This window comes from Lagopus muta, chromosome 17, assembly GCF_023343835.1.
Source record: "Lagopus muta isolate bLagMut1 chromosome 17, bLagMut1 primary, whole genome shotgun sequence".
Classification (NCBI taxonomy): Eukaryota; Metazoa; Chordata; class Aves; order Galliformes; family Phasianidae; genus Lagopus; species Lagopus muta.
This window is the reverse complement of record NC_064449.1, coordinates 871,705-881,903: the sequence shown is the minus strand read 5'-3', so window position 1 is coordinate 881,903 and position 10,199 is coordinate 871,705. Positions and strand designations below refer to the sequence as shown.

General features: G+C 39.2%; 1 long non-coding RNA gene across 1 annotated transcript; it reads left to right on the top strand.

Moving 5' to 3' along the window:
- Positions 1 to 938: 938 nt before the first annotated feature.
- Positions 939 to 8,948, top strand: LOC125701775 (uncharacterized). The gene is made up of 4 exons (XR_007380353.1): positions 939 to 1,022; positions 1,644 to 1,752; positions 8,260 to 8,479; positions 8,790 to 8,948. It is a non-coding gene; the product is annotated as an uncharacterized LOC125701775 (long non-coding RNA).
- The last annotated feature ends 1,251 nt before the right edge of the window (positions 8,949 to 10,199 follow it).

The window sequence follows — 10,199 nt, the reverse complement described above, 5'->3', positions numbered from 1 at the left end:
CGCTTGGTAAAAGAACAGAAAGACAAGGACATCCACAGCTTAACATATTTGGTAGGGCACCAATGTGGTAATTTTATTTTAGCCTCTTCATTTCTCAAGCAACTTCATAACCTTTAGTGGAAATTCCAAATGGATTTATTGTTTGATTAGTTATTATATTAGTAATATATATATTAATTTCAGTTCCCTGTCAGACACAATAAGTTATAATAAATTATAATTATAGTAAGACTGTGTTAATTTGCACCAGGGAAGTTTTAAGTGGGTCTAGATTTTAAGTTCTTGCTGGATCTCCCATTGGAAGTATGCTGGAAGTGCATGTAGACTGGCAAGGAAACCATAGAAGTTGGCAGCTGTTACTGATGATCTGAAGTAAGGCCTGAATGTAAAGCTTGACAGAGAACCAGCAGTGTGAAACTCTTGAATCCTTTATCCTACACATCACGAATGACAGGATAGAATTTGACTTGTTAGAGATACATTAGTATCCCTCAGTCTTACAGATACTCCAGAACACGCAATGAGCTATGCAGATATTTCTCCTGTTCAGCCTAATAGCTGATTATTCCCCCCCCCCCCCCCCCCTTTGTCTCCTTATGGTAAGTTTTCATAGCATTCTCACCACTTCCACACGTGCGTGTTCAGAAATCTTGTTAACATCCCTGTTGCAGCAAAAAGTCAAATTATATAGCATCTTGTAATACCTTTAATTTGAAAAATATGAAACGTTACATTCAGAGATAGATATGCGCACTGGATTCACTGGATTGGAAGGATAGAAATGTCCTTTGAATTTGATATTGATCTATGGAGCTGTGTGTTAACTGTTGAGTCACAGCTTGAACCACTGATTGAGCACCTGGGGAGCACAGGTGAAGGCAATTCAGCTGCGTGATAGGAAGGAGCCTGGCTACGCCTCCCTTACACCTCATTGAAGGGCTGATTGCTACTGGAAAGGGTTTCTTTCTGGAGATCCCTCCTTGGTGGATTTTTCCTTGTGAATTTAGAATCATCTGATACAGGTGAGCATTCTTCTTCCCTTCCTTTATAACATATTTCTGTCACTCTGGCATTTCTGTCATTTCACCTGCGGTGAAGCACCTTTTCCCACTGTGCTGATCTGTTCAATTGCTACTATAGTGTTAGTAGTGAAATACATATTCACAAATGGAGCTTTGCACTCAAGCACCATTATTTTTTATGGTTCCATATATTTAAAAGTTCTGTTATTGTGAAAAGTCCTACTTTACTCAAAGGAACACATAATAATTCTTACTAATTCTTTCAATTTCAAAATGTCATTGATTATTCTGAATTACTTGTTGTCCACATGCAGCTTTCTGGGTTTTGGTGGTGAGCATTCCTGTATAGTGAATATAGTTTATAAGAACTTGTGGCTGATTATCTTGGGTTTTTTTTTTTTTGTTTTTTTTGTTTGTTTTTTGTTGTTGTTTTTGTTTCTTTGTTTGTCCTGTGTTCTTTTCATCAGGCTAGCAACCCAACAATTAAAAATGTTGCTTCGTATCATCTGCTTTATGTTCTGATAGGGGGTCGCAACTTATAGAATCACAGGATGATAAAATAGTTTGGGTTGGAAGGGAAAAATTGAAAGGGTTCATTTAATTCCAACCCTCCTGCTATAGGCAGAGGTAGACCAGGAAAATGTGAAAACATCACTGGAGTATTCTTAAAACTACAGTAGAATTTTGGACCTTCTTCGGGCTCTTTATTGGAAGAGGAATGAGGAAAGAAGTAAGTCTTTGAACATCATTAATTTTCCTTCTTTTACAATTATTTTGTAAAATGGCTTTAAAAAAAATCCTAACTAGGAAACATGGGTTCATTTTGGAGGTATAATTTGACTTTATTGTAAAGTCCTTGTAAGTGTTCATAGTACAATCCGTGTATTTGAGCTTCTGCTTTGCTTAAACTCTACTGTCTATCACTTTTTTGAAAGTCATTTATTTTTTTAACTGTATGAGGTTGATCTGATTCACTGCAGGTAATATGAGTCAGTGAGAAAAACAAATTTGCTTAGCAAAACTATGGAGGCATAAACACTTATTTTGCATTGTCATCCTTTCCAGCCATTATTCTCAGCTGTGAATTTATGAGCCCTGAAGTGTTGTTTTAAATGGGTAGTTTTTCAAAAGTGTAACATCAGCCATATTTACTTTCATAATTATTACTCTAGATTCTCCACTAAAAAATAAACAAACAAACCCTCCCCAACAAAACCAAACTCTGGTCTTTCATTAAAACATCTTATAAAACTAGAAAAATTATTTGAACTTGAAATTTGAGCATTGGGATCTGAATTTTACAGGGGAAATCAAACTCTCCATTCAAGGTGGGTTGTTATAATCTAATTTTAAAGTTCAGATTGCATTAATTTAAGTAGCATCAGTTCTAGGTAGGACACTCAGTACATTTGAATTGTTCTGTAATCTTGATATTTGGTAGGTATTATAAACACAAGAATGCAATTTAAAAAAATCTGGAAGTAAGAGTAATGGAGACTCTCAATATTTAGAGGACGTGTTGAAAGTGTGCTTGAAACCTTGAATCCAAAGATCAGATTCAAAAAGGATAATCAGGAGTCAGCGTAGAACTATTGCTATTTCATCCTTCACAAGATAAACTCAGCTGATCTTCATATTCTCAATATTGCCTGATGGAAGGTTTGGTAAACTGGGTGGCAGGAGAAATGGCTGTAGTACAGAGGTTCCTGTGTATTGAGTGAGAAGATACCATGGTAGGTAACGTGTATGGAGATTATTTACCTTTTGAATGTGTCTGCAGCATGCCAAGCTTGGAAACTCTTAAACCAGTGTAGTTCATAAAATGTTTTTGTAACTCAGTCGAAAGTAGTTTGACTTGGCTTTGACAATTATTGGCTCCACTGCCCACATGAAGGGGATGGGAAATGAAGTAGACGTTCAGCTGTTTGTTCTCCTTAGAAAGGAGACTCTGGTGTTGGTATAAGCAGTAAAACAGTTGGCCTTCCCTTCCCCCTGCATCATGACCACTTTTCCTTTGCAAAGCTTTTATATAGAGCGCAAGGGCCTATAAATAACAAGGGAGCCTATAAATAAATACAGCTGTGAGCCAACAAAGGCTTCTGACAAATGATGTTTATTGAATTTCTCACGTGTGGTCCAGTTTTTTTGAATCCAATGATGGGGCTTGCTAAGTTTTCAAAAGAGCAGCTTGTGCCAAGCCTAAGATTCTCCTCTCTCAAGCTTTCTGGCTAGATAAGTAAAAGAGGAATGGGGAAAGATTAGATTTTTTTTTTTTCATTATTAACTTTGGACTAACCAATCCAGGATCTCATGCTCCTTGTTTACACAAGAGAGTTTATGAGAGAAAACTATATCACTGCAAAGTGCTGGCTGAATTGTGAATTCAGTAATTAATCCTGAAATCATTGTCCTATAAATACAGTCATTAATATCTGGCTTTAAGTGTTTCTTATTGAAGCATTCAAAAATAGTAATCGATGAGGTATGTATAGCATGTTATGGTGGGTGTTGTGTGAACAAGAAAGCAGCCTTTGTCCCAAAGAGTTTGAAGTCCTCCACTTGAGCAGAAGTTCTAGGTCTGTTGGGTGAACAAAATTGGTTGGATCTGACCCATAGCCACCATGGGAGCTCTATTCAGGTAAATTGACAAAGCATTAATTACTTCAAAGGAGAGCTAATGAGGCAATAAACCACAAGAGTGAAACTCAAATTGTTTATGGTACCATTAGTAGGCTGAAATGGAATTATAATTAGAGCAGGGCAAACGATTCATAGTCCACAATTTATCCAATGGATTTAGTACTTGTTTCTGTTAATGAATTATGCACAAGTAGACATATTTTAGGAATGTATTCATTGTTCGAAATTGCTCAGCAACGACTTTATATGGAGGTGCTTCTGCCTATAGGGTGCTTCTTGCACAAATTTCTTCTGCTTCTTTCTGCCTATTGGGGACTTTGAGTGTTTGTGTGTTCTGTAGTGTGCACTATGGCATTTCAACTTCCTGAACTTTTATTAAAAAAAAAAAAAAAAGAGTTAACTGTTCTGTAATACTATTGCCTGATCTTTTTAGAGAAACCTTTCTTGGTCTTCAGAGGTGGCTCTTTTCTTTTGCTTGAGAAATGATTGCTTTGCAAATAGCTGCACAGGAGAGAAGCAACCTCAGCAATACTTGCACAAACAGCCATTTAAAAAATTAATGTGTCCAAACAAAAGCATGGTTCAGAAATTATGAAACAAGCTCAGAAGGTATTTGTTCCACTCCTCAGATCCTGACTTGAGCTAGGCACAGTAAAATTTGCACATGAATTTTATTTGAAGGTTTGAGGTGGCTTGGAGTCAAGCTCCTAAAACTCCTGCACTGAGAGCAGTTCCAGTTTCATATTTGTGCAAAGTACAGAATGATCCTCTGTTATGGGCTATCTTTTCTGTGTTTGCTGCAATGAACTTATAATTACACAGGGGAAAGGTGTTGATGAGAGAGAATGTAATGTTTGGAGAGGGGTGTGTGCCTCCACTGGTGCTCCTTGTCCTGGACGATGCGCTCAGGTCTTTATCTTGCTGCATGCATAGCAGTATGCAGCAGGCTTATTGACCACGTTCAGCTTCTTTTCAGACAAAAAATGTCGGAAGTACTTCTGAGGATAGAGTCCCTAAATAATCCATTAAGATGTACTGGTGTGTCAACTTCTAAGTCAAATGTCCTGAGGCCGCTTTGTTTACCCATTAGAATCCTGTTCTCCTTTATGCAGACTATTCAGAAGAGACAGAACTAAGCCACAAACCTGTATCCTCTGAAGTTGCTGTATACACAAGTCTGTTAATCAGGAATTTACTACTGCGTATCTACTGCGTATCTTGGGTGACTGACAAACTCAGTTCCTTGGAGTGGAGGTGCTTTGTGCTGCCCAGTGGTCGCCTGGCTCCACATTTGCCTGCCTGAATAAATCATACATTCTCCTTTTTGTATGACATGTCTAGGTCTGTGATTTAAGAGCTTTAACATATAGCTCCTGTTTGTTCTTGCTTTTGTTAGTAACTAATCATGAATTATCCATGAACAGGCTAATTAGGCATTAACCATATATTATATACCAACCAAAAGACCAGATTTTTCACAAACATCTACGTAGGTAGTAACTTCTCGCAATATCCCTGGGCTAAGAATGTCTGCATGTATTAGGGAAGATCTTGCAAATTCTGTCCTGCAGGGTAATCACAGCATAGCTCAAAAATCAAAACAAGTCATACATGGAATGAATGCCTTGTAGGGAAAAACAAGTCAGGATTCCAAATGATGCAAGTGGTGAAATATGGATCAAGGATCTGGTGACATATTATCCCTTCATAATGGACAAGGTTGTTGGAAATGGTTATTGTTTTCAGTGTTAAACTTTCAATGAAGCTCAGGTAGAATTAGATGTGGAATAGGAAGACTGCTCATGTACTTTGTTTTGCGGATTTTGCTACAAAGATTTAAAAAAGAAAAAAAAAAAAAGCAGAGATACTTAACAACAGCTTATTTCATTCTGGGTATCTGTGAACACTGCGCTATGATAGCCTAAGATTTCTGTATGCATCAAACATGCCTGTATGCAGTGGAATAATGATCAAAAACACTTGTGTGCTGTAGAAATGAACAAAAATTCAAGGAAATAGTCCCAGAGGTGGCTTATGAGGAGACTGAAGCAAACACAAGTATTACAAGCACCACAGAACCAGAATAAGGTGATGTCTGGGTGAAATGTTGTGTTGATGATGGAAGTGCTGTTGGTAACATGAGCAGTAGTTCTTCAGTGTTCTCACATGAAGCATGTGCTAGTCTAACTCCAGTTCTAATGTCTGACCACAGTGAAACTCGTACAGCTTTGTCTGCCTTCTGTTACCTCTCTGAGGAAGTTTGTGGCATCTTTTCAGCCAGTCTTCATCTTAAAATGTTTTCTCAGGTAACTGATGGGCCTCAAAATGACATTACCCATTCTCTTGGTCCAGTAATGCTTCTGAGTCTCAGAGGTTTCTAGCTGCTTAACTCCACGCTGATAACATTATGTGGTGCATCCCCACATCACATCATACATTTTATATCTTATTTTATGACTCAGAACAACGCAGTTCCAACTCGGAGTCAGTGTACAATAAAATAACCAAGTTGTCGTTTAGATGTTTGAATTAAGAAGGTTGTGGAGTCTGTAACAAATGACTTTTTTCATCAAATATTAATAAAGGTGGGCTGTTTTATTTATTTATTTATTTATTTATTTATTTTTCCACAGAAAAATACCAAAAGGCATAAATCTATATTAAAGACTAAGTGCCTACCAAATGGAGCTTTGTACACATTTGCTGTGGTTTGTTGCTTTCTTTTTACTCAAGTGTTACAGAGGAAAGCCAGCAAAAACCACAAAGCAACTATTTTCCCCTCTTCCATCTCTTAGCTCCTAAATTTTAGTTTGAATGCTGCTGCTTTCTGTAGCATTTGTCTCTGGATGCCTGACTAATGTACAGATACCATGATGCATGACAAAAGCCAAAGGGTTAATCTTACAGGGACTGAGACTAATGGCCCGATAATGCTCACCCAAGAGGGAATTGTGGCTGTTCTGGAGCTCAGTCTTAGTCACTTTATAATCATTTGGAATTTTCCTCTACAACTTAGGTGGCAGTAAGGGTAGCCCTTAATAAGGGATAGCAGTGCTTGATGTTCACGTGCTGTGTTCTGAATCAAAACCTTGCTCCTACCTCTCCTTTTTGTTCTACTGTAGTGGTCAGCCTACCGTGGTCAGATTTTCATCTCAGTTCTCCATGTATGTATTCTTCAGTTTCTGTCAATCTCTGAAACTGGGGTAGGAACTGTCAACGAAAGCTGTGAGTGCTGATTTCCAGCAACACCACCAACAGTGTACTTAATGGCCGTGTGCTGGTCTGTTCCTCTTGCAGTCATCCAGGCCCAGGACCCTCTTCATTGAGATTTACTTTTTTGTCTTCCACTGTTCACGGGAGAAGTGGCTTTACTTTTCATTCAAAGGAGCTTTACAGTGCAGCTTTTGTCCTCAGTTGCTACCATTGCTGAAAACACTTCTAATCTGTTCTTTGCAGTTCTCCTTTCTCTGTCTTGTTTACCTAATGTATAGGAGAGTACCTAAATGTCTTGAGGACATCTGTATGTGGTACTAGGGTGTTGTTGTATACATACCCGTTTGCATATATATCAATACAGGTACAAATATGTATGTGCATACATTCTGACAAGTCATGGAAATTGTGCTTCTGTGTGCATTGTGTGAGCAACACAAAGGTAATCATGTGGAAGGGTCCATGCTGGTCCATGTGCAGTGTAGGAAAACTTGTGCACATGTAAGATTCATCCCTCAGATTTTTGCTTCTGTAAAAATCTGACTTTAATACAAATTGTTTTGTGTGAGAGCTTTGGATTTTGGTTCTCTTTTCTTCACTAATGTGCTCTACCAATCTTTCTTTTATTAAAAGAAAGAAAAGAACGATGGAAGGCAGGAGAGAGAGCAGAGTAAAGGTCAGCTAGCATTGCAGCCTGATGCAGAGATTTATGACCCTCCAAACTCTCCCCCTCTCTGGCAGCATGTCTTTACAGACTCACATTATCTCTATTAATACCAGCCACAAGGTCATTACTCAGGCACTGAGTCTTCCTCCAGCATAAATATTTATACAAGGCTGACCTGCGGCTGCTGCATTTGCCTTTTATTTGATTTCTGCCGCCTTTTGTGTCTGTCAGTTAACGTCTTTAGCTGCTCAGTCTGGGACAGAGAGAGCTAAGAGGAGACAGGGAGGGGTTAAGAGGGGAGTGAAAGAGAATGAGAGGAATGGGATGTATAGAAGATCAATATTTTCTATGATCCCAGTGGATGGAGATGTAATAAACTATTTCACAGCAGGTGAAACTTTCTGAAGGCTATCTGATTCCCATTGCAAAATACAGGAAAAAGTGGAAATTCCTGAAATCTGCTCAAGAAGCCAGGAGTTCAATATCTAAGAATAAGTACAGTGTTGCTTTTGCTGGACATTAGTGAGATATTAGCAACCCACCTCAGCAATAAGGGAATAAGACTTTATAGCTTGCAAGTAGACAGATGTGTGAGTGAGTATATAAGTAAGGTGCCTTAGTACGCTGTGTGTTCTATCAGGGATGATCTAATAGATGTGCATGTAACACTCCCTTTAACACTTAATGCTGATACTGCTCTGTGACTTTGTTTCATAGCTTCTCTCAGAGCCACAGGTGCAGGCACCTCTGGAGAGTGAAAGGCAGTTAAGATTGTATTCCCTGGGGATCTGTGTTCAAAGGAACAGCTTTAGGATCCATGCTACAGCCTTCTGCTCTTCCCTCAGAGGAGTGTCACTTCATGATGGTCAGGTCTGCATGAGGAGGGAACAGGAATGGAGAGTTGAGAGTCACAGACCATGCTGATGGTTACAAGCAGGTTTGTTTTGCTTTCAAGCGTGTTGCAAGCACAGAAGCTGAAGTATCAAGTTTAACCGTGTGCTAAAATATACCATGGCATAACCTTCCTTAATTGTACAAGCACTTGATACTTAGTGGCACATTTAACTGTTAATACATCCCCATCTCTGCTAAGCTGAAGGTGCTCAGTACTATCAAGATAAACATAATTAAACCCAAGGAATTTTAACATAGCAATGCATTAGCACTGCCTTAGCATTTGCTATTTTGAGTCACTTCAAATCTGGTAACTTTATCTAATGAATTGTACATTTTTTGTCTTTCCTTAGATATTGGATACTGCTAAAGGTCACAGACTGCATCAGGCACACTACAGTTTTGACTAAGTACAGCAACTGCTATGATCCACTGGTATTTTTTTGCTGTTGAAGAAATACTGTTGAGTGTTTGCGCAGGAGGATTCACTCTAACACCCTGTCAGATCTTGGTAAAAGAAATAACATTAGGCTAACTAATCATGGCTTTTCAGATACATTTTCTCTACTTTCTGAAAGATTTCTTTATTTCATTCTTTCCTCCTCCTTTTGAGGGTTTCAGAAACGTAACTTCAGCCTGTCATCAAGCTGCAAATCCTGCTTGGTGCTACCATGTCAGTGATGATTGGAGAGGTTTGTTGCAGAGGGAGAGTAAGGGTACTTTCTTAAACTAACATGTTGTCTTTTGTCATTATTGTAAGCAAGGATTTTTGAGCTCGAATCCCAGACAAACATCCCTTTGTGTGGTCTTGGCCTTCCAGCCTATCTGAGTTGACTGAACAAATTGCCTAATTCTATTTCTGAGACATTTTTAGGCTTTATTGTATGCAGCTGCCTACTCTCCCTTCCTGAATACACAAATCTTCGCTTTAAGTCTTTGAACTGTCCTGTCAGTGATAGGAAAATGACTTACTTCAAGAATATCTTGCTCTTCTTACCTCACCTGAGGATATTTTTCCTTCATACTATTGATTCTAAAATATTCCATTTGATGACTTATTACTGTCACTGCTGCTTACTTTCTGTAGGTGAGCCTAATACTGGTGGGGAAGAAGGGTCTGTTCTGGCATCTCATGCTGAGGTCCTGGCCTAGACTAGCACAAGCCATAAGCAGCCATGTCCTGAGAGGTGAAGCTGCACCTCGGGCTCAACAGTGAACACAGTACTCCTCACTACAAGAAAGGCACTGATGTGCTGGAGTATGCTCAGAGAATGGCAATGGAGCTGCGAGGGGTCTGGAGGACAAATCTCATGGGGAGTGGCTGAGGGAACTAGGACTGTCCAATCTGGAGAGGAGGAGGTTCAGGGGAGACTTTACTGCTCTCTACAACTGTCTGAAAGGAGGTTGTGGTGAGGTAGAGGTCAGCCTCTGCTCCCAGGTAACAGTGACAGGATGAGAGAGAATGACCTCAAGTTGTGCCGGGGAGGTTCAGGTTGATACTAGCTGTTGTCCATATGAATTCCCCTACTCAATCTGCTGCCTTAACATCCATGCTGGGTGAAAGAAAAGTAATAGGGAGACAAGGTGAAGAAGATGGAGAAAGGAGGAAAAGAACAGCATTGTTTTATTTTAGACTCTGCATGGGAATTCCATACCAGTTTGTGAAACCATAGAGATAGAATCATAGAATCATTAAGTTTGGAAAAGACCTACAATCTAGTTCAATCACACACCTACCACCATGCCCACTTGCCCCTAAGTAC